This window comes from Vulpes lagopus, chromosome 6 (genome assembly GCF_018345385.1).
Source record: "Vulpes lagopus strain Blue_001 chromosome 6, ASM1834538v1, whole genome shotgun sequence".
NCBI lineage: Eukaryota > Metazoa > Chordata > Mammalia > Carnivora > Canidae > Vulpes > Vulpes lagopus.
The window spans coordinates 86,435,007-86,459,275 of NC_054829.1; positions in this window are offsets into that span (position 1 = coordinate 86,435,007).

Here is a 24,269-nt window from a genome sequence, read left to right on the forward strand (position 1 = left end):
GGGTTCCCCTTTTCTCCGCATCCTCTCCAACATTTGTTGTTTCCTGCCTTGTTAATTTTCCCCATTCTCACTGGTGTGAGGTGGTATCTCATTGTGGTTTTGATTTGTATTTCCCTGATGGCAAGTGATGCAGAGCATTTTCTCATGTGCATGTTGGCCATGTCCATGTCTTCCTCTGTGAGATTTCTCTTCATGTCTTTTGCCCATTTCATGATTGGATTGTTTGTTTCTTTGGTGTTGAGTTTAATAAGTTCTTTATAGATTTTGGAAACTAGCCCTTTATCTGATCTGTCATTTGCAAATATCTTCTCCCATTCTGTAGGTTGTCTTTTAGTTTTGTTGACTGTATCCTTTGCTGTGCAAAAGCTTCTTATCTTGATGAAGTCCCAGTAGTTCATTTTTGCTTTTGTTTCTTTTGCCTTTGTGGATGTATCTTGCAAGAAGTTACTGTGGCCGAGTTCAAAGAGGGTGTTCCCTGTGTTCTCTTCTATGATTTTGATGGACTCTTGTCTCACATTTAGATCTTTCATCCATTTTGAGTTTATCTTTGTGTATGTGAAAGAGAGTGGTCCAGTTTCATTCTTCTGCATGTGGATGTCCAATTTTCCCAGCACCATTTATTGAAGAGACTGTCTTTCTTCCAATGGATAGTCTTCCTCCTTTATCGAATATTAGATGACCGTACATTTCAGGGTCCACTTCTGGGTTCTCTATTCTGTTCCATTTTTTAGGTGTAATAATGGTATTGTGATTATGGGTTTTTTTTATTATTTATTTATGATAGTCATACAGAGAGAGAGAGGCAGAGACACAGGCAGAGGGAGAAGCAGGCTCCATGCACCGGGAGCCTGATGTGGGATTCGATCCCGGGTCTCCAGGATCACGCCCTGGGCCAAAGGCGGGCGCCAAACCGCTGCACCACCCAGGGATCCCTGATTATGGGTTTTTTGTTTTTTATTTTTACAATAGCTCTTGTCTTTAGAGATACATACTGAAATCCAGGCAAAGTAACATGTTATGTGGGATTTGCTTGAAAATAATCTAATGAGTAGAGGGAGGAGTGTACAGGTATAAATAAAATGAGATTGGCTACAAAGAAATAATTATTGATGATGGATGATAAGTATTTGGCAATTTATTATACTATTCCTAAATATCTCTGTAGCTATGAGAAGGGGCACAAACATATTCTGTAAGTTTTATTTTATTTTTATTTTTTATTTTTTTAAAAGATTTTATTTATTTATTCATGACAGACAGAGAGAGAGAGAGAGACGCAGAGATACAGGCAGAGGGAGAAGCAGGCTCCATGCAGGGTCTCCAGGATCATACCCCAGGCTGAAGGCAGCACTAAACCACTGGGCTACCCAGGCTGCCCACTCTATAAGTTTTAAAAACAGGAGACAGCATACGTCTTGGAAAGAGTATAATAGTTGAAGTGAGACATCTGGAATCCTAAACTCCATCTTTTACCATCTGCATCACCTTGAGTGACCTCTCTGAGTATCTGTTTTCTTTCCTATAAAGCTAAGGATTTTAAAACCTACAGCACTGAGAGCTAAATGAAATCACATAGGTCTATAGCCTACTGCAGTGCTAGCACATAGAAGATATCTTAAAAATGGCATAAAAAAGAGTAACACAAATACAGCAGTTTACTCTTGTTAATGAGTCACTTGGTTCTTGTTTCTCTGTACTGTTATTGAACTATTCCTACCAGTGTGTTGTTTCTTGCAGACCAGAATGTAAACTGCTTAAGGAATCTTTAATTTAAAAAAATTGTTTATTGTGCCTAGAACAGTGATGGACATAATAAATGATTATTGATTGAACAAAGCAAAGCAAGATATTTGGCCTCTGGGTTTGGACACCAAGAACTAATATTGAATCACTAACATTGACTATGTCTGTGGAACATCAGCAGATTTATGTTTTTTTTACTAGAGTTATTAAACACATATTTATCTTACTAACCTCTGTTCTAGGCACAAGAGAGTACTAAAAGTTGGAAAGAAGCAAATTTCCAAATACCGGTTAACATTGGAGATGCATTGTGTATGTATTTTTTCTATCATTTTTGTTAGTGTAGATAGTAGTGCTTTCATGCATTTGTTGCCGATCTGTCATGTTTTGTATCGAGACCAATTTACTTGACATCGTATGTGCTTGGCATTAAAAACAGGGTAAGAATTCTGTTTTCAAAAGGGGCACAGTTAGCTGGTAGACTCTGCCAAAGCAATTTTCCCCCTCCCTTCCTTTAACCTCCCAAGGAGACAATTGGTGACATTCTAAGCAGATGCTTGCTCAGAGAGTGGGCAGCAAGCCGTGGGCAGCCTGCTCGCTTAATTTTAAGCAAGATCTTTGTGTGTTTTATTATATTAATTAGTGTATTGGCAAGGTCGAATGGGATTTTTAAACCAGCAGGGGTTTTGCTGATCCCTTAATTTGCAGTTTGTGATGGTTCTTTTGTTTTTGTTTTCGTTTAATTCTTCCACCCATTAAACACTTCAATCTAGCATTAGTTGTAACTCCCTGTACTGCTAGAGCTTTAGGGAGTGATGCATGAAGACAGAAAGTGGCTGGAGTAAGGAGGGCAGAGTGCATTTTTTTCTTTGGTACTGGTTTCAAAGGGGGCAGCTACTTTCATTTTATGTATATAGGTATTTCACTGTAGGGATGAGCTCCTAGAAAAATGATGCCACGTAGTAAGTGCTTTTTAGGGATATGTAGAAAAATTCTTCAACCTTTCCTTTGAGCTTTAGGTAATGCAAGTAGAAACACTTGATTTAAACATCTTGGGCCAGTGAAGACTGAAAGAAATGCACCAGAAAGGGATACCTTTGTGGATTTATGTAAATGAATATTAGGAAGATTTTCCTGTTGTCCTTGAATTAACTATTCATCTTCTCACCATTGTTTGAGGGCAGAGATGCTTCCTTAACTCATCTACTACCTACAATACTCATTTTAGTTAATAACACTAGTTCATTTCAGCCTAATGCTTCATTTAAAAATTCTATATAAATCTTATTTTTTTCTCTACCCTCTGTGCAGCCTTGACCCATGACTTTGAGGGGAAAACACATGGTTAACACTTACATCCCTCTGTCTGTAGGCAAAAAGAGTCAGGCATTCCCAGAAAAAGAAAGATGACACATAGCTTTCTGACATAAGAAAAGTCATTTTCAGCCCCTCGCTGTCTTGTGATCTATGCTCAACTGGTACTGCTTCCCCAAAGCACATTTTTTGCAGAACTTCCTGGGATATGTTGAAATTGCAGAAGAACAGACCTCAGTAGTTGATGATTTGAAAAGAACTAAAAAATGTAAGAACCAACAGCTACTATCAATCCAGGAGATAACCTAATTACACCAGGGACTATAGATCAGTGGTAAAACTCAGTGTTGGTTTTGGGTGCCTGGGTGGTTCAGTGGGTCAAGCATCTGCCTTTGGCTCAGCTCATGATCCCGAGGTCCTGGGATGGAGGCCCCTGTCGGGCTACTTACTCATTGGGGAGTCTGCTTCTCCCTCTGTCTCCCCTACCCACCCATGCTGCACACACACACTCTTTCTCTCAAATAAATAAATAAAATCTTGAAAGAAAGAAAGAAAGAAAGAAAAAAAAAGAAAGAAAGAAAGAAAGAAAGAAAGAAAGAAAGAAAGAAAGGAAGAAAGAAAGAAAGAAACGCTTTCAGTGCTGGTTCAAAAGTAAAGATTGAGCTGACATATATTTTTGCATTAACTTTGCAGGACTGAACTCCCTTTGAGCACTCAGATACCGGACCAGCTAGAGCCAGAGAGTTGATGATACCCCAATTCCATGCTGAATTCCCCCTTGCGCAAGCCCCTTCATGAATATGTATGCACCCTTAGCTTAACACTTATGTAGTTTTGGGGACGCCTGGGTGGCTCAGTGGTTGAGTGTCTGCCTTTGGCTCAGGTCATGATCCCAGGGTCTAGGATCAAGTCGGGCTCCCTGTGAGGAGCCTGCCTCTCCTTCTGCCTATGTATCTGCCCCTCTGTGTCTCTCATGAATAAGTGACTAAAATCTTTTTTTTTTTTTTTAATTTTTTTTTTTTATTTATTTATGATAGTCACAGAGAGAGAGAGGCAGAGACACAGGCGGAGGGAGAAGCAGGCTCCATGCACCGGGAGCCTGATGTGGGATTCGATCCCGGGTCTCCAGGATCGCGCCCTGGGCCAAAGGCAGGCACCAAACCGCTGGGCCACCCAGGGATCCCAGTGACTAAAATCTTTAAAAAAAAATTTACCCAGTTTTATTGATCAAGGAGACACTGTTTTGGGAAATATCCCCAGTATTCTTCTTTACTTGGTGCAAATATACCCTTCCCTTTGCTATTCTTCAGTTTGCTTTGAATTTTGGCTCGACTGCAAGAGGTGAATTTAGTTTCGGATAACATGCCCAACACCTAAAAATGGGAGGAATCCTTGATTACTTAAAAATGTATTTTGTTGAATATTCAAAATTTTTTAAAAAATGGGGTCATGGTGGGGTTGGGGAGAAACGCAAAGGAGTTATTTCTGAGGAAAATTTGAGAATTAAGGATTGATGAATTAGTAAATAGATGCCTTATGGTTAATTTGCAATATAATAAAACATCCCATTTTAAATCAGGGTGGGTTTTAAAAAATATTTTCTTAAGTGTATTTTGATAAATTCCTGATGGACAGGTAAAGTTTGTGTTAAAAGGTCATAGCCACAAAAATTCTTCCAAAATGAATGGAGCTTTTACTTTTCAAAAGTTACTACTGTTTCTGAGGGGAAGGGAGTTCATTTCTAACTGAAGAGGGAATAAAATGAAATGGCAACCCTTGTCATCGTCTCCCCCATCTCTGCCTCCCCTCTTTCCTCCTACCCCCCACCAACCACGAGACCATGATAATTGCTTGGGAACATTGGGATCCTGAGAAAAATAATAATAAGTAAAATAACTTAGAAAAAGAAAGACATAAATATGGAGAGTCATTTAAACTATTTACAAATAGCCAAGTTTTAAATAAGTATGCAGAATGGTCTCCAAATTATAAATTAATCTACCTTGCAAAAACATCTGGCACTGTGTCTAAAATCCATTTAACATACATTGTTTCCTTTTGCTTTCTCTTTTTCTTTCTTTTTCAAGGACATGATGCTTGAAAGGGTACATGGCATATTTTTTGAAGTGTTCTCTTCATTCACTGATAATGGGAAATAAAGAAAAACAGAGACAATGAAAACAGCGTAGTATTGAACCGACCAGGGTGGCTGTTGAACACTGTGAAGACTGTCTAGATTCTAAAAAAATTATTTGGGAAAAGTCAGCACTGTTGAGTGTGTTGAAGACTCAGGGGTTTGTAAAATATATTTTTTTCTGAGAAATGTTCTGGAGGAGGTAAGAAATAGTAAAGGCAATTATGCCTTAGAAGGGATGTTTCATTATAGTTTGGTTTTAAAACTTCCGTTTAAATTTTGTTAGTATTTATTTAGCACTGACTTGTTGATTATAAAAGGTTAGTCACTGAGTATCTGTGTGGCTTACCATTTTTCAGAAGAAGAATTTTATTTGTAAAGCAGCATCTGGCTTCTGCTGTCTCGAAGCTCTTCCTTTGAATACTCTTGTAAGGAAATTACTCATTTTGGAAAATGACACAGAATGACATAGGGTTGTAGACAAACAATGATCTTCAGAGTTGGATAAATTTAGCCTTGAGTCTAGCCTCCACAGCTACCGGTTGTGCCACTTTGAACAAGCTACTTAACTTCTTTGTGTGCGTGTGTTCCCCAAAAAACCTCCTTTATGGATACTGACATTTCAGTTTCACATCATTTTCACACGTCACAAAATATTATCCTTTTCATTTTTTCTTAATCATTAAAAAATGTAAAAAACATTCAGGTGGGCCAGATTTGGCCTGTAGGTCATAGTTTGTCCACCAAGTCTAAAGAGTCTGCTCTCCAGCCTAATACTCTCTTCAATCCGTTAGCAGAAAGATTCTCCTAGGTCAGGGCTAAAACAGACCACGCCCTGAGGTAGGAAATGGGTAGTTCCTGCTCAGCCCGGTCTTAGGAAGAGGATCTATTCAAACTCTCACAATGTTACTTGTATCATTTAAAAGGGAATAGATGAAGGAACAGAAAGTCAATTTGCTGATCCTCCTTTCAGATGTATGGTGGAGGCTTTAGGAATCCTGAGAACCATACTTAGGGTTCAAGCTCTGAAACTCTTACCTTATAGCTCAAAAACACTGGCACCCAAAGATCAGCCAAGGTGAGCAGCTGTAGGAACCCAGGTCCAAGGACTCCTCATTTCCAAATGTAGCTTCTGTAGTCAGGGCTCAGGGCTGAGAGTCCTTGATTCCTTCCAGGAGGTAGAAGAGCAGGGCCCTCCTTACCTCCAGAGTGATTACACATCTGCCCTTCTGGGCTGCATTCTAAACCCAGGAGCTCCCTAATCCCTCTGTTGGTCCCAGCCATCTGTGGGTAAGAATTAGGGCCAGCAGCTCTGCCTGCAGCCTGTGACTTCTGAAGAACTTTGGTGCCTTTGTAATCACTGCCTGTGGGAGGAAGGGCACAGAGGATGGTGTCCATTTCCTAAAATAGGAAGCTGAGGCCAAGCAACAGCAAAACAAGGTAGTAGCGGAGTCAGACCTTGAACCCAGGTCCCTGAACTCCCTCCAGGCTCTTTCTCCTGCCTGAACCACAGGGGGACACAGGGGTCCCCATTACCTGCCTCTCACTACCCAGCACAATGCTGCTGCAGCTCCCCAAGTTCCTGGGAGATGGAATCAGGGACTCTCGGGTGCCCCTCCCAGCTGGCACTGTTGCCCTAGAGTCTTGCTTAACCTCTTTAACCTTAGTTTTCTAATCTACAGAATGGACATTATAATGTACTTACCTCCTAGACTACTAGATCTTAAAGCAGCTGAATCTTTTTTTATGTTATGTGATGCTCAGGAGAAACTGTGCATAAATATGCTTAACACACTGCCTGGCACATATTAATGTCAGAGCTGAGTAACCATAACTTTCTTTTTTTTTTTTTTTTAAGATTTTCTTTATTGGATGCCTGGATGGCTCAGTTGGTTGATCATTTGACTCTTGGATGATCTTGGGGTCCTGGGGTCCAGCCCTGGGTCAGGCTCTGTGTTCAGCAGGAGTCTGCTTATACCTCTCCCTCTGTTCTGCAACCCCCCCCCCACTTGTGCTTTCTCTCTCTCTCTCTCTAAAATAAAGAAAATATTAGAGAGAAAGAGAGAGAGACACACACACATACACACAGAAAAAGAGAGAGAGAGAGAGAACAATAAGGAGGGGCAGAGCCAGAGGGAGAAAGAGTCTCAAGCAGAGTCTACTCAGCATGGAGCCCAATGGGCGGGGAGGGGTCCATCCCAGAACCCTGCCATCAGACCCGAGCTAAAACCAAGAGCCCACAGCTCAACCAACTCCACCAACTAGGCATCTCATTTTTAACAATTTCTTCAAAGACGGTCACTTCATAAAAATAGGCCTCTCTTTCTTCCAGAAACAAAGGCACATTTCTGCCCTGTGTAGAATGTGATCTCACTGAAAGTTCATGGGCCATTAGACTGAATGAAAATCACAGATGAGGCATCAGATGCAAGTTCTTATACATGGGTAAAGAGGATAGTGATTTCCAAGTTTCAGCAGAACAAATAGAAGTCAGTGGGAGTGATCTGAAAAGTAAAATAAAAACCCGGCAAACTAAACTTCTGGGTGGAAAGCATTGACAGGTCATAATCCAATGAAAAATAGCACAGACTCTGAGGCCAATCTGCCTGGGTTCAAATTCCAGCTTTGCTACTTACTTGTTATGTGATATTGGGCAAGTTACTTAACCTCACTGTGATCAGTTCCTACATCTATAAAGTGGGTTAAACAAGAATACTCGAAACAGTTGTTGATATCATTTCCTAGGTGATTAGTCATCAAGTGCTTAGGACAGTATATAGCACACAGTAAAATCTATATAGGTATTTGTTCAATAAACAAATATAGCAGTTTTCTTATTATCTTAAAACAAATCCATATTTAATTTGCTTGGGTAGGAAGAGACTCTCGGAAGAAATACCTGTAACACACACAAGGCCCATGTTTGTACTTCCTTGGTTTCCTCTTTTCCTCTTCTTTTACTCAAAATGGGTATTCATTTTTATACATTTAATTGCGGAGGGAGGAGACCTATGATTTAACCATTTATCCTTTAAAATTTTTTTTTTGGTGCATGAGCTTGGTTTGTTTGGCACACAGTTTGCTGTTGACTCTTTATTTTTTCACAACTGGCATTTTTGGGCCAGACCATAACGGCATAGGAAAGTACTGGAAGAATTGGTTTTGAGATGTTTTTATTTATTCCTATAGTTCAGATGATCAGAGAGACCAATACAAAGAGATGCTGGTTCCAAGATTGGTAGTGAATCCCCATTCCCCAGATCACTGGAAGCTTTCAAAGAATTAGAAGCTATAATTTTTGATGAGGTTATAACAGATTTTTTATTTTGTTTTTTTTTTTTTTTTAGATTTTTTATTTTGAAGAAGAAAGCTTTATTCTTGAGAAATCTCTTGTTGCTCATTATGCATCATTACCATTGTCTCTGAAGTGACATTTAGGGAAAAGCATATCCTCAGTTTTCCTTCTGGGAGTAGTTTACTAGATCTGAAAGAAGCCGAATCTTTTTTTTTTTTTTTTTTAAGCCATGGCATTAGTTTTTTTTTTTTTTTTTAGATTTATTTATTTTATTTTTATACAGAAAGAGACAGAGAGAGAATGTGAGTGGAGGGAGGGAGAGAGGGAAAGGGAGACAAGCACTGAGCATAGAGCCCCATGCAGGGCTCCATCTCATGACCTTGAGATCATGACCTGAGCCGAAATCAAGTTAGTTGCTTAGCCAACTGAGCCACCCAGGAGCCCTCGTGGGATTATTTCTTTTTCTTTTTCTTTTTCTTCTTCTTCTTCTTTTTCTCATGGCATCACTTTTAATCAAGAATATTTTTACTATTAAAACTTAATTTGTGGGATGCCTGGGTGGCTCAGTGATTGAGTCTGCCTTTGGGTCAGGGTATGATCCCAGGGTCCTGGGACCAAGTCCCACATTGGGCTCCCCATGAGGAGCCTGCTTCTCCCTCTGCCTATGTCTCTGCCTCTTTCTCCGTGTCTCTCATGAATAAATAAATAAAATCTTTTTTTTTTTTTAAAGAAAAGCTCAATTTGTCTTCCTAACATCTAATTTTTTCTTTATTTATTAATTACAGAGTTACTACACTCAAAGCAATTCCAAACTTGGTAACTATAAATAACAATCTCATTGACTGATCTGGAACTTTCTTGTATAGGCAGTCCTCTCTTTGCACACCACAATGGGACTATAAAAATAGACTCTGCAAACCGAAACCATGCCAAGCAATCTTAATAATCAGTGGGAAGAATTAAAATTGTTCTGTGATCATTTGTCAAAACATAAAAACTGCCTTGCTGTTGGTTATAAATGTATAATGAAAAAAGAATAGTAAAACTAATACATATTTAGTCCACCGTAATTTTAAACGTTAGATTGAGAATTAAAATGTTTGTTTGTAAAAAACTTATCACAAGTAGTTTGAATAGCACTAGCCTTCTTCTCATCATATAATTTATGATGTGGAACGAGCCTCTTTTCTCTATGTTGGCTAATTCTCATATTCCTTCCTAAGTTTGGATGGGCTTCCAATATTTTATCCTTTGTGCTTTCAGTGTTGTAAAATAGCTCTGAGAGTTGCCTTAATGTAAAGTGTTTTGCTGTTGTCATTTCCCCTGGGACATCTTTATCCTTTCTATCAAAACTACTTTCTTTGTTTGCATCCACAAGTTTGCCCCGCTAAGTTCCTCTGGCTGCATATGTAATGTCACCAGTCCCACAGTCAGCTATTTCTTTATAGCTCCATTTATGTTCAATTTGAATTTCACATCTAACATCACCACTTTTTTTTTTTTCACTTTTTGTTTCTTTGCTGTACTTCCATCTTTCCTAGCCAATTCCCTCTTTCAATGATCTGTTTTTGTAAAATGTCACATGGGTTTATCACTGGGAGACAAAAAGTCTCCACAACTAAATGCTCTGCTGGCTGAGTGTGGACTACATTACAGATGTGCAGTGACCAATCCCTGACAGACTTTGAAAACAGTGATGTGAGGGCACCTGGGTGGCTCAGTGGTTGAGTGTCTGCCTTTGGCTCAGGACATGATCCCAGGGTCCTGGCATCGAGTCCCTCTGCCTGTGTCTCTGCCTCTCTCTCTCTGTGTCTCTCATGAATAAACAAATAAAATATTAAAAAAAATGAAAACAGTGATGTGATTGGTCACTGATCATGATGTGCATCTGTTATTTACATAGTGATTGGTGAACTAAAGAACAAGCAGTGAGTTGATACCGTATAAAATCATTCAGTAACTATACCCTACTACCAGAGTTTGGGACTGTGTTGTTAGGGGATGCTATTTAACCCCATGGTAACTCAATTGTGTGCATATCACAACCATGGAAAGTGAAGACTGTATATTGTATATAACTTGTGTGTTTTCTGTAATATAATTTGAGGGATGTTAAAGCAATAGCTCTCAACATACTGTGGGGGTGATCATTCTACCATGATTATTCGATTACCTTATTCCTCTGCAACATCCTTGAGTGACTTTCTACACAGGATAGCAAAAATGACTACAATCCTTCACTCCTCTCTGTGCCTTAACCTTTTTCAATATGACTTTTTATCTTCTCCTGTGAAGAGGTGAAGTCCCCACTCACTGAATCTTGGTTGATCTTGTGACTTGCTTTGGCCAATTGGATACTAGTGCTTAGCACACTTCTTCTTATTCTGTTGGGGCCTTCCTCTCTGCTGTGGGAAGCTAGCTGGCTTCAGGATCAGTGTCCCAGCAGAGAATGTCCCAGTTCTCAGTTGACTCAGCAGTTGACTATAGACACATGACTGAACTCCGTCAAGATCTGGAGAATTGTTCAGCTAAATTTACCTCAAAGTGCTGACCCCCAGATTTAAATACTTTGTTTTAAGCCGTTAAATTTGGAGTGGCTGCAGCAATACCTAACTGATATTCTTCCCAATGCTCACAGGACCAATTCTAACCCAGATGCTTTCCAGCCATGGCTTAGACACCTCCAGCAACAGAGAACTCCCCACCTTTAATAATAATCTCTACTTTAGTGTGATATGAGACTAAAAACAACACAAAATCCCCAAAAGGTGGCTCTGGTAATTATAGTTATGAAATCTTTAAATAGCACTCAGTATATTTGAAAGTTATTTCTTTATAATAACTCTATTACCCTACAGTTTCTATTCATTGGGCCGAGTTCTACTACTTTTTTTTTTTTTTAAGATTTCACTTATTTATTCATGAGAGACATAGAGAAAGGCAGAGACACAGGCAGAGGGAGAAGCAGGACCCCCGCAGGGGGCCCGATGCAGTACTTGATCCCAGGATCCTGGGAACATGACCTGAGCTGAAGGCAGATGCTCCACCGCTGAGCCACCCAGGCATCTCTGCTACTTTTTTGTTTTTAAGAGTTATTTATTGATTTTAGAGAGAGAGAAAGAGTGTGAAGGAAGCCAGAGGGAGAGAATCTTTAAGCAGATTCCCTGCTGAGTGTTGGAGCCCGATGTAGAGCTTGATCCCATGACCCATGAGTTCATGACTTGAGCTGAAACCAAGATTTGGGAGCTCAACTGACTGAGCACCCAGGCACCCTGGACATAGTTCTACTTCTTAGGGATAAATAAAATAATCTCTCTTCCACTTGCATGCTTTTCAAATACTTGAAGATAGCAATTGTGTGCCTCGTGAGTCCCCACTTCTTCATGCTATATGTTTCCAATTCTAAGTGACATATAAATTTCTCCAGAGAGTCTTGTCATTTCCACTTCACCAACAAATTCCTCCCTGTTAGTCAGAGTTTGCCACAGAGTTAGCATTCCCCAGTCACTTACTTTACACGATAAAACTGTCAGGCAAGTTAAGACATTTTCAGATCACTGCTCTTCAGCTAATTCAATTTTGTAGTCTACATTATGAAGGCAGCTTCCTTCTTCTTTTTTTTCTCTTTCCATCTGGCCTGCCATAGCGGGGACTTTTTGGAAATGGTCCTAAGACTGTTTAAAGGACAGAAAAAAAATTAGAGAGGCTGGAATTCAGGTAATATGCTTGCCAGGTACAAGTTGGGACTATTCTAGAATGTTTTATATCTTGCGTTTTTGTTTTAGGTGTATTCCTTGGATTTTAATATTTTCAGGTGTTGGAACCTTGAAGAAAGACTCATTATGCCTTGTGTATTGCTTGTGTTTACTTAATGTTGCTATTTGGGTCTCTAAGGCCATAGATAGTGATTTTCATCTGGATGCCCTCTCTCTACATGTTGGGTCCAGGAGTAAGAGTGTGGAATCCTAACCGAAGATAATAACCACTGTGCCTGCCAGAGGAAGGTACAGAGGAAGCAATATCCTGGTGCTAGAGGAGAGACAGGATTAAGGACATATTCTGTTTGCTGAATATGTAAAGAGAGCCAAGAATCAAATCTGGAAAGATGTGGAGTTTCTTAGGTGAATGACTTGTATGGGAACACCATTTATTAGTTAGAGAGGGCATAGTGCATAGATGTGTAATTAGCTATTAGAGACCAGAGTGAACAAGGAGGATTGAGTCATCTTTATATTGTTTCTAAATCTGAAGTGGTATACTATTTCACCCTGTGTGGGAGAGGGAAGGAGACCCTTGGAACTTGCATTTTTACAATAATTTTTTTTACTTAAATGGCTATTAGAGCAATGTCTTCCAACTGGTCCTGTTTTCCAAATTATGTTCCCTGCCATCTCTCACAGCAAAAGTCCTTTGAATATTGACACATATGTAGAGATCTTTCCAATTCCCATTTGTGCACAGCCCCAAAATTGGGATACGAGTTGTAGCAATTTTCTCTTGAACTCTGGCAAGCATTTTGTCACCAATACAAATGCACTGATGCCTTCGAGTCCATGCCAATTCCTGGTGCTGAACTCTGCACATTTTATATTCATAGTCATTTTTTCTTTATGTCAGTGGTATATTCTGCTTATAACTCAAAATCCTTCTGTTCTATCCTTGTTTTCTTCCAAATTGTCTCTAGTAACTGGAACCTACACCAGGGTTCCCCATAACTGCCTGATCACCAGCTCCACAGAAGCCATTCAGTCTTCTGAAAATCCTTTTCAGGTAAGTAAAGTAGCATAAGGGCTGAGGGGAATATCAAAACCCAGCCTCCTGGGTCACCAAGAGTTTCTGGGACTTGTGCATGCCAGGAAGCTCATATGGCACTGGGTACGCCTGGGCCTCTTGTCTGAAATATTCTCTCTTAAATTGCACCTCCCTTAACTCTCAGTCCCCTATTCCTGTCTGCAATCACGACCTCAGCAGTCTCCTTAATTTTCCTGCGACTGCAGGTTGAATTCCGAAAGCTCTTACAGCTCATGCCCATTCCTCCATAAGGAATCGACTAGTTTGGTAGTAACTGTGAGAGGGCATACTGGGTTCTAAAACAATGATTTCATCTGAGACCAAACTGGGCTTTTTATCCTCATTCCAAGCAGCCTGGATAAGCTGAAAAGCAAAAGCACAAAATAAAACTTTGAAAGGTAAAATGAAATGGAGTCACTTATGTCGAGGGGTTTTTAGCATGGAGCCAGGAGGCCATTAAGGAAATGGGACTTATGCATGTCCTTAGCAGCTGCAACCATAAACTTCTGAACTGGTCCAAGCTGCAAATATTCCAGAGATCCTGCAGGAACACCTGCAACTTGCTGCTTTGCTTAGTGATAGCCTTAGCAATCACTCACATTCAGCCAAGGTTAGTTTTCTGCTGCCAAGATCAATCAAAATTATTTGTAAACAATCCATACAACCATTCTCTTTTGTCTTTTAAAATCCTCTATTTTTGTTCCCTAAGGGGACACAATTTGGGTTGCTACCCATGTTTGTGCTCCCCGGATTACAATTCTGAGCCCCTCAAATAAACGCTTTCTTTTTCTGCTCTGCCTCTTTACTCAGCCAACAAACAAATAATGTGTTACCAGTATCTCATTTGGGGACTTGGCCCCTCGAAGAGTAGCCTAAGCTTGGTTCAAAAGCCCAATATCATGGTCCATGAGGGTCTGATGACCTCCTGATTCCTCATGCTTTCCTCTGCTTTCAGCATTCATCTTCTTGCCTTCAGATGCATCTTTGATAAGCCCCAACGAGATCCTGTAGATGAAATCTGTACATTTACCACTTTCTACTCAACTAACCTCAAGCCTTTCATGATTTTTCCCTGTAGATCTGCATGAAGAATTGTGGTGGTAGTCTTAAAGAGATGTCACATTGTGGATTTTTGTTTTCCTCCTACTACCACTTCTCTGTGTCTCTCTCTTCCTTTTCTGAAACTACCACAAAATCCATCCCCTTGTCCTACATAGGGTGTTCTACCCACATTCAAATGCTCTCAATTTCTGAGCTTCCAACATTCACAGGTTTGACAAGGCTTCTCTTCTGTCCAAATACAGCATTGTCCCTGAAGGGAATTCTGGTGAATTCTATTTTTCCACTTCAATGCACTAGAAAAACACATTTGGAAAGGTCATGCTATGGCCGGAACTACTTAGTGCCATATTTTGGGAGGAAGTAATATTTCATCTTTACTCTTGTAGTCAATTTTTTTTAGTTGGTTTTGCCAAATACCTTCAAATAACCTCAATGGAATAATTTTTACAGGCTCTACAGACAGAGAAATACTTCACCTTTGACCCAAATAATGTTGATTTGGTAATGATTTTTGGTCGCATCTCTTTCCCTTAAGACTAATTTGATGCAGAAGCTCTCCTAGTGTAATTAATGAATTTCTCTTTATTGCTGTAAAAGCAAAGCTGAGATACTTCATGCTCTCATCCCTCATTCTCCTTATTCTGCTTCTCTACTTGTCCCTATTTCAACACATTGTTTGAAAAAATGGAGGAGGAATAAGGGGAAGAACAAAAAGAAAGGAGGGAGGAGAAGGCCACTGTTTTCCCTTATGTGCTGTAAAGACAGTCTCCAGTGTACTTGATATACATTATTTTTTTAAAGATTTATTTATTTATGATAGACAGAGAGAGGCAGAGACACAGGAGGAGGGAGAAGCAGGCTCCATGTCAGGAGTCCGATGTGGGACTCGATCCCGGGACTCCAGGATCACGCCCTGGGCCAAAGGCAGGCGCTAAACCGCTGAGCCACCCAGGGATCCCTGATATACATTATTAAGCATGATATTAGTAGGTGATGGGGAGGACAAACTATTAATGGGTACGTGACCAAGAATAGATTATAGGGAAATGCATTCCCCCCCCATCTTTGTTGTATCATTAATCATTGAGGGGAGGATAGGAGGTTTTGTCCTTTTGTTCATTCCAGTAGTTCTCTTTTTTGGACTCTGTGTTTTACTTTTTTAGCTGATATTTACATGAAGGACTTTGAAGATTACTTTTTTATTTTAAATGCTTGGGGAATTTACAGAGTTATTTTCCTGGATTGGTATTAAATCCATCTTGGATGAGACTTCAGAGTCATTTGCCCAAGGCTTATATAATAATAAAAATTGCCAAGTTATAAAATTTTCTGTAGTGCACTTGTGTTCTCTCTCTTTTCCAGTTTTATTCCATTTTAAATACTTTACAAATATTTAACATTTTTTTCCTCTTACTTCTTTTGACACTGAGAATTTTATGCTACTTCCCTTTTAGGAAAGAAGGAGAAGATGTGTCTATTCTTGTTGCAAAATGACTCAGAGTTCCCTTACAAACATGACTTCCATGACAAATGAGCTTTGGTGAGCAGAAGGCAAATCAGAGCCTTGTGCCTATTTAATGACCCCCTGTTGACCCACTGACTAAATTGCCTTAGGCCTATCCTGATTTAATTTATTTTTTTTTTATTTACTATTGAGCACCTGGGTGGCTCAGTCAGTTAAGTATCTGATTCTTAATCTCAGCTCAGGTGTTGATCATAGGGTTGTGAGTTCAAGCCTGCATTGGGTTCCACATTCGGTGTGGAACCTACTTAAAAATAAATAAATAAAAATAAGTTTTTAAAAAATGAGATCTTTTTTCTAACTATTGAATTATAATTGATAGACAATGTTATAGTAGGTTCTGGAGCACAATATAGTGATTCAACAATCCTATACATTATGCAATGCTCACACAATAGGTGTAATTACCTGATTTCTCTTTGTTCCAGGGTCATGGATCAGATTTATTTTCATGAATGACTTATTCCTTTGCCCTTTCTTCAAATTCAGAGGGCACCTGAACTAGCCAGAATAAAACACTTTAAAAAATTGTTAAATAAAATAGATTTATCAAGTAATCATTTTTCTATTTTATCATATACTGTTTGACAACTGCTCCAAGTAGCATCAATTTTTAACAATCTGCCTTTTTATAATTTAATTTAAATTTTTATCAGAGAAATATATATACTCAGATTTTAACAAGGCTTGTAATGAAAAGGAGTATCCTCTGCCACACTCATCCCCACCATCATCCTTCTTGCCAGAAGAAACATTTACTTATTTTTAAAAATATTTTTAAGATTTTATTTATTTATTCATGAGAGACACACAGAGAGACGCAGAGACACAGGCAGAGGGAGAAGCAGGCTCCATGCAGGGAGTCCGATGCGGGACTCGATCCAGGATCAGGACCTGAGCTGAAGGCAGACAGATACTCAACCACTGAGCCACCCAGGCATCCCAACATTTACTTATTTTTAAAAATTTGTAAACATTGTATTATTCACAATGTTCTGCACAAAATTAAAATTTTTCTAGACATACCAAGAAGCAAGAAATAGTGAACACAAAATCAAGAAAAACAGGAATTAATAGAAACTGACCTCAAGATGTATAAACTGTTGGAATTAATTAAAAAACTAAAATAATCCCCAAGTCCCTCTTCTCTCTTGCTCTCATTACCACAATCAACCCCACTGATCTGTGTGTATCCATGAGGGTATTTTTGGTCTTGTTTTTTGTTTCTTTTGTTTGTTTTTTAATTCTAGTACAGTTAATACACAGTGTTATACTAGTTTCAGGTGTACAATATAGTGATTCAACAATTATATGCATTACTCAGCGCTCATAATAATAAGTATATTCTTAATCCCCTTCACGTATTTCTCCCATCCTCCCACCCCTCCCCTCAGGTAAACATCTGTTCTTTGTATTTAAGAGTCTGTCTTTTATTTTGTCTCTTTTCTCCCTTCTTTGTTCGTTTGTTGTTTCTTAAATTCCACATATGAGTGAGATCATATATTTGTCTTTCTCTGACTGACTTAGTTCACTTAGTATTATACGCTCTGGCTCCGCCTATGTAATTGTAAATGGCAACATTTCATTTTTTTTTCTGGCTGAATAATATTACATTGTATATTTATACGGCATCTACTTTATCCATTCATCTATTGATGGACACGTGGGCTGCTTCCATAGTTTGGCTATTGTAAATAATGCTGCAATAAACACAGGGATGCATGTATCCCTTTGAATTAGTGTTTTTGTATTTTTGGGGTAAATATCCAGTAGAGTGATTACTTAGAGTAGTAATCTTAAGACTAGTTTTATTTTTAACTTTTTGAGGAAACTCCACACTGTTTTCCAGAGTGGCTGCATCAGTTTGCATTCCCATCAACAGTACATGAGGGTTCCTTTTTCTCTGCATCCTCACCAACACTTGTTGCTTCTTGTGTTTTTGATTTTAGCCATTCTGAGAGTATGAGGTGATATCTCATTGTTGTTCCAAATTACATTTCCCTGAATGTTGATTAGTGTTTTTTTTTTTTTTAAGATTTATTTATTCATGAGACACAGAGAGAGAGAGAGAGAGAGAGAGAGAGGCAGAGACACAGGCAGAGGGAAAAGCAGGCTCCACATAGGGAGTGGACTCAGGACCCAATCCCGGGACCCCAGGACCATGCCCTGGGCAGAAGGCAGGCACTAAACCCCTGAGCCATCCAGGGATCCCCTGATTAGTTTTTCATATGTCTATTGGCCATCTTTATGTCTTCTTTGGAAAAATGTCTGTCCATGTCTTCTGCCCATTTTTAATGGGATTATCTGAGTATTTTGATGTCAAGTTGTATAAATTCTCTAAATATTTTGGATACTAACCCTTCATCGGATATGTCTTTTGCAAATATCTTCTCCCATTCAGTAGGTTGTCTTTTAGTTTTTTTGACTATTTCCTTTGCTGTGCAGAAGCTTTTTATTTTGATATATTCCTAGTACAGAAGAAGCAAGAATATGCAATGGAAAAAAGACAGTCCTGGGGTGCCTGAGTGGCTCAGGTGGTTAAGCGTCTGCCTTCAGTTTGGGTCATGATCCCAAGGTGCTGGCATTGAGCCCCACATTGGGTTCCCTGCTCCATGAGGAGTCTGCTTCTTCTTCTGCCCCTCTCTCCTGCTTGTGATCTCTTTCTTTCCCAAATAAATAAAATCTTAAAAAAAAAGATAAAAAAAAGAAAGAAAAAAATAAATCTTTATTCCATTGTATACATAAACCACATCTTCTTTATCCATTCATCTTTCGATGGACACCGAGGCTCCTTCCACAGTTTGGCTATTGTGGCCATTGCTGCTATAAACATCGAGGTGCAGGTGTATTACTCAGCCATTAGAAATGACAAATACCCACCATTTGCTTCCACGTGGATGGAACTGGAGGGTATTATGCTGAGTGAAATAAGTCAATCAGAGAAGGACAAACATTATATGTTCTCATTCATTTGGGGAATATAAATAATAGTGAAAGGGAATATAAGGGAAGGGAGAAGAAATGTGTGGGAAATATCAGAAAGGGAGACAGAACATAAAGACTCCTAATTCTGGGAAACGAACTAGGGGTGGTGGAAGGGGAGGAGGGTGAGGGGTGGGGGTGAATGGGTGACGGGCACTGGCGGGGGGGAACTTGACAGGATGAGCAGTGGGTGTTATTCTGTATGTTGGTAAATTGAACACCAATAAAAAATAAATTTATTTAAAAAAAAAGAAAAAAAATCTTTAAAAAAAAGAAAAGAAAGAAGGATAGTTCCTTCAACGAATGCTATTGGGAAAACTAAACAGCTACAGGTAAAAGAATGAAACTGGGTCACTTTCTAACACCATACACAAAAATAAACTCAAAATGGATTAAGGACCTAAAGGTGAGATCTGAAACCATAAAATCCTGGAAGAGAGCACAGGCAGTAATGTCTCTGACATTGGCCATAGCAATATTTTTCTAGATAGGTCTTCTGAGGCAAGAGAAACAAGAGCAAAAAACTAGTTTACTTAATTTTAACTAGCTGTCAGCTCTTTATTTCTTGGTAAATAACATGTTCACTCTACTATTTTTTCTCCAATTTTACATATTCTTTTTTTTTTTTGAGAGAGAGAGTATGTGCGCATGAGTAGGGGGGCAAGCAGGAGGGGTAGAGGGAGATGTAGAGAGAGAATCTCAAGCAGGCTCCATGCTCAGCATGGGACTTGACACAGGACTTGATCTCATGACCCTGGGATCATGACCTGAAATCAGGAGTCAGATGCCCAACCAACTGAGCCACTCAACCGATGGATCACTGAGGTGCCCCTATTTTACATACTTGTAATTACTTTCCACACCTCCAAAAGATTGTCTTTTTGTTTTTAGCTTATTCTTATTTTATTCACCCATTCTTTATTCATTCATTCATAATGCTAAATAGCAGGGTAAATGTCCTCTTTTTTTTTTTTTTTTTTTTGGTAAATGTCCTCTTAATTATACTTACCTATCAGGTAAGCTATCTGCTCCCTGCAGCCCCTCTCTCTCTTGCTCTCACTCTTTCTGCAAGCAGCCACCCCCTGGAGCTCCTTGGCTTTCTGTTCTAATTGGGATTGGTTGCTGTCTAGGTCTGATGCACAACTATCATCCTGGAACCTCCTTTGCCTCTCTTGTGTTGAATTCCCTGTCCCCTAGATCCTACAACTTTAGTTAACTTTCAATTGTGTGGAAGATTTCTTCGAAGTAGCTTCCCAGCAAAAGCTACATGATAAAAAAGTTTTGAAAACTTGGAATATTTGAAGATGGCTATATTCTATGCTCACATTGATAATTTAATTTTTGGTAGAAAATAATTTCTTCTGAGATTATGAAGACATTGTTCCATTGTCTTCTAGCTCCTGTGTGTATGTTGAGGAGCCTATTTTTTTCTCTCACAAGATTTTGTATATAAACTTTTTCTCTTTCCGAAGATTTTAGGAGATTTCCATCATCCTGCTGTTCTGAGAATTCATGTTGATATGCTTTACTGCCAATATTTTTTAAATTTATTGCCTGTTCTATTCAGTGGGCTCTTTCTATCTGAAGAGTTATAGTCTTTATTTCTGAGGAAGCTCCACAAGATCAGGAATTTTATTGCTTTCCTGTTTACTGCTGATTTCTCATCACCTAGCATAGGTCTGGCACATAGTAGGCACTCACTAAAAGTGAATGAATGAATTCATGACTAAATGAAAAGGGGAATTTTTTGGTAATTTCCTCCTTCTCTTTCTTTTATTATGTAAAAGTCTTCTGATTCTCTTGTTTTCTTATCTGTCCTTCCTTTTATTTTAAGTCTTTTGTCTCTGTTTTGATTTCTGGGAAATTTCCTTCACTATACCTTCCAAACCTTTTTTGTGTGTGTATGTGTTTTATGTCCATAATATATTTAACCTCCAAGATTTTCCCTTTTGTTTTCACAATGTTCCTTTTTTAAAAAAAGATTTTATTCATTTATTTGAGAGAGAGAGAGAGTACACAGTGGGAGGAAGGGCTGGGGCGGGGGTGGGGAGGGACAAGGAGACCCCACTGAGCATGGAATCTGACTCAGGGCTCAATCCTACGACCCCAAGATCACAAGCTGAGCTGAAGTTTGACGCTTAACCAATTGAGCCAACCAGGTGCCCCTCAAAATGTTCTTTTTATAAAATACCACATTTTTTCTTGTTCTAAGAATATCTTATGTCCTATACAGTATCTTAAAACTTGAGGATATCACACTTGTTTGCTTGTTTTACTTTAATTTACTCAAAAGTCAGGTAAAAAGATTAGTTTGCTTCTTTTAGGTTTACCCCTCTGGGGGTTTAGGTTTCAGCTTCCTCTCTTCTGCTAAAGTACTTAGCACATATACATCTGCTTTCTACATTCTCTTTTCTGTTGCAGTCTTTTTTTTTTTTTTTTAATTCTATCCTTTTATACTTTTTAAAGTATAAATTGCCATTTTAGAGAAATTATGAAAAGGAATGGTGGTAAGTTTATGTTTCAATCTGTCAATTTAACTAGAATTTCCCATACATTTTCAGTGAAAACTTTAAAGAATTAGGATTAGTTAACTATTTTAAAGACTTGAGCACAGCTTGGGAAAATAATCTTGATCATGAAATGGTGAATAGGGTTATTATTATTTTTAGGTAATAAAATATAATGTTTTAATAAACTGTCATATCCTATAAAACATTTTTTATAAGTGTGGAAAGTCACTCTCCTGGATTTTTTTAAAAAGTTCTAGTGATATTTTGGAGGATTTATCCCACTTTTGATGACCCTTGTAAAAATTCTAAGGCAAAGTAATACTAAGTGTTTGTCTACTCAAAATAGGGAGGAGGGGGGGAAAATAACATCTCTAAAAATTATTCTTTCATATATATTAAACCTAAAAACAATAACGCAAGGACATTTTCAATAGCATTTTCATTCCAGCATAGGCCCTTAGATGGCAGATTATTTTGCTCCCTCTTGGTGGAGCTGTCTGCAAGGAGTTAAATGAATCAGCCTGAAACCACTGATGCCCAAAAGAAAGTGAAAGGAGTCATTGTGTAAGACTGATCATCTCCTAGAAGTACAGTTTATAAAGTCAAGATAGAATCTTGGTTTCCCTCAATAATCTAAAGCAACCAATGTCTACAGCAGTGATCTGTCATTTTACAAACAATTTGCTTAAAATAGTTAATATATATACACATCTATTAAAAAGTAAAGTAGTACTAAAGACTTCTAAAAATGTATCACTTCTCTTAGCTGTTTCTTTTGACATTTACACGCATATTCTAAGGAAATAAGGTAGATACAGCACCTTTTGATTAATTTTAGGTATTACTAACTGACTTCTGTGTTAGTCCAGACCCTCTAAGAGGCAGATACAAAAGTGGGAAATTTATTAGGGAAATGCCTGTTAGAAAAAATGGAGAGGGAAGCAAGGGAAGATTGAAATGCTATCAGACTGCTCAGCAGGCAGGAGAGAGGGAGTCAGGAGAGAGGGAAAGAGGGAAGATTGGGTGGAATAACTTTACAGCGCAGGGCAATTCAAAGGAAAGGTCAGCAAGGCCCTTGGGGACTCCTGGATTCGAATCGTAGTCACTCAGTGGAGAAATCCCCCATCTTACAGAAACCACTTTAGCTTAATATCCCTTTCTCTCTCAGTCACAGGCTGGGAGCAGCCCATGGGAAGTATGGTCTCCGCATAAATGTGGTGATTGATTTCAAAGGGCAGCAACTGGGCCCATTTGATAGCTATGTTTGTTCCCTGCGGTTAGAAATTGAGACAGGACAGTCTCATGCTTGCTTCTACTTCCAATATGACAAGTGAAGATTTTTGCTCCCTTTCACAGAGAGCTAAATCCCTTTCCCCTCTTTTCCTTCTCTCTGATATGACTATACTCCAATTTTGATTTAATCCATATTCAGGGCTTTCATTATTAAAATTATGTAAAATTTGCTCATAGCTGAGCCAGATAATACATTATAATGATAGTATTTTTATTGTGTACTTTTTGTTTTTCCTAGAGATAATAATTACCTCATTTTTTCCCACTTGCTTAGTTTTGAAATTATGGCTAAAGTTTCTCACATTCCCAATAGCTTTGTAAAATACCTCTTACTGTAAATTTCCACAAATGTGCTAAATTCAGGAGCGGGATGATAGCTGTCCTTGGAGGGTAGGGGCAACTGAACTCTGAATTTTAGCTTTTCCCCTTCCATTGCATAAATACAGATTTACACGTGACAGATTTCAAGCTACCAGTCGTGATGTCACTGAATGCAGAGTTGGAAAGAGAAGCACACAGTCTTGCAAGCCTGTACAAGTTGGCCCTCCTGGAACTCCTCTGTCTCCTGCTCCAATATGGACTTGTCATTCTGTTGGTCTACTAGAACTTCACTCTTGTATTTCCGTTTTTCTTCTAATTCTTGCAATAGGTACTATCTTAGTTTATCCTACCATTTTGATGAAGTATATCTTCTAGTTACTTCCTGAGAAAGGCCACATAGCAGGTTGACAAGCTTCCAATTCTGCTTGCTTTTACATTTGCAAACTTGCATCTCTGAAAATGTCTCTCAAAGACATTTGTCTTTGATAATTTTCTTATCAAATTCTAGTTTTAAAATTCTATCTTCCCAGAATTTTGTAGGCATCACTCCCTAGTCTTAGCTCCCCAATGTTGCCGTTGAGAACTGTGATACCATGATCTCCTCAAACTTTTTTATTTTTAAGATTTTATTTATTTATTCATGAGAGACACACAGAGAGAGGCAGAGACACAGGCAGAGGGAGAAGCAGGCTCCAGGCAGGGAGCCCGACGCGGGACTCAATCCTGGGACTCCAGGATCACACCCCTGGCCGAAGGCAGGCGCCAAACCGCCGAGCCACCCAGGGATCCCCTATCTCCTCAAACTATTTTTAAAAAGAGTTTATTTATTTATTTGAGAGAGAGAGAGAGTATGAAGAGGAGTAGAGGGAGAGGGACAAGCAGACATGAAGCCGAATGTGGGGCTCAATCCCACGACCCTGAGATCATGACCTGAGCTGAAAACCAGAAGTCACCTGCTTAACAGACTGAACGATCTGAGAACTCCACCTCCTCAAACTTTTAAATGCAATTTTTTTTCTCTCTATGAGCTTTAGGACCATCTCTATCCTTAGTGGTTTGCAATTTCATGATCATGCCCTTTGGAATAAATATTTTCTCATTCACTATTAATAGTAATCTTGAAGGTAGATACAGCACCTTTTGATTAATTTTAGGTATTACTAACTGACTTCTGTGTTAGTCCAGACCTTCTTAATAGCAATCTTTCAATCTAGACACGTATAATTTGCCCTTTCAGTTTGGACAATTATTTCCATCAATTCTAGTTACCTTTCTTCTTTGGTTTTATTGAAATTTCCTCCC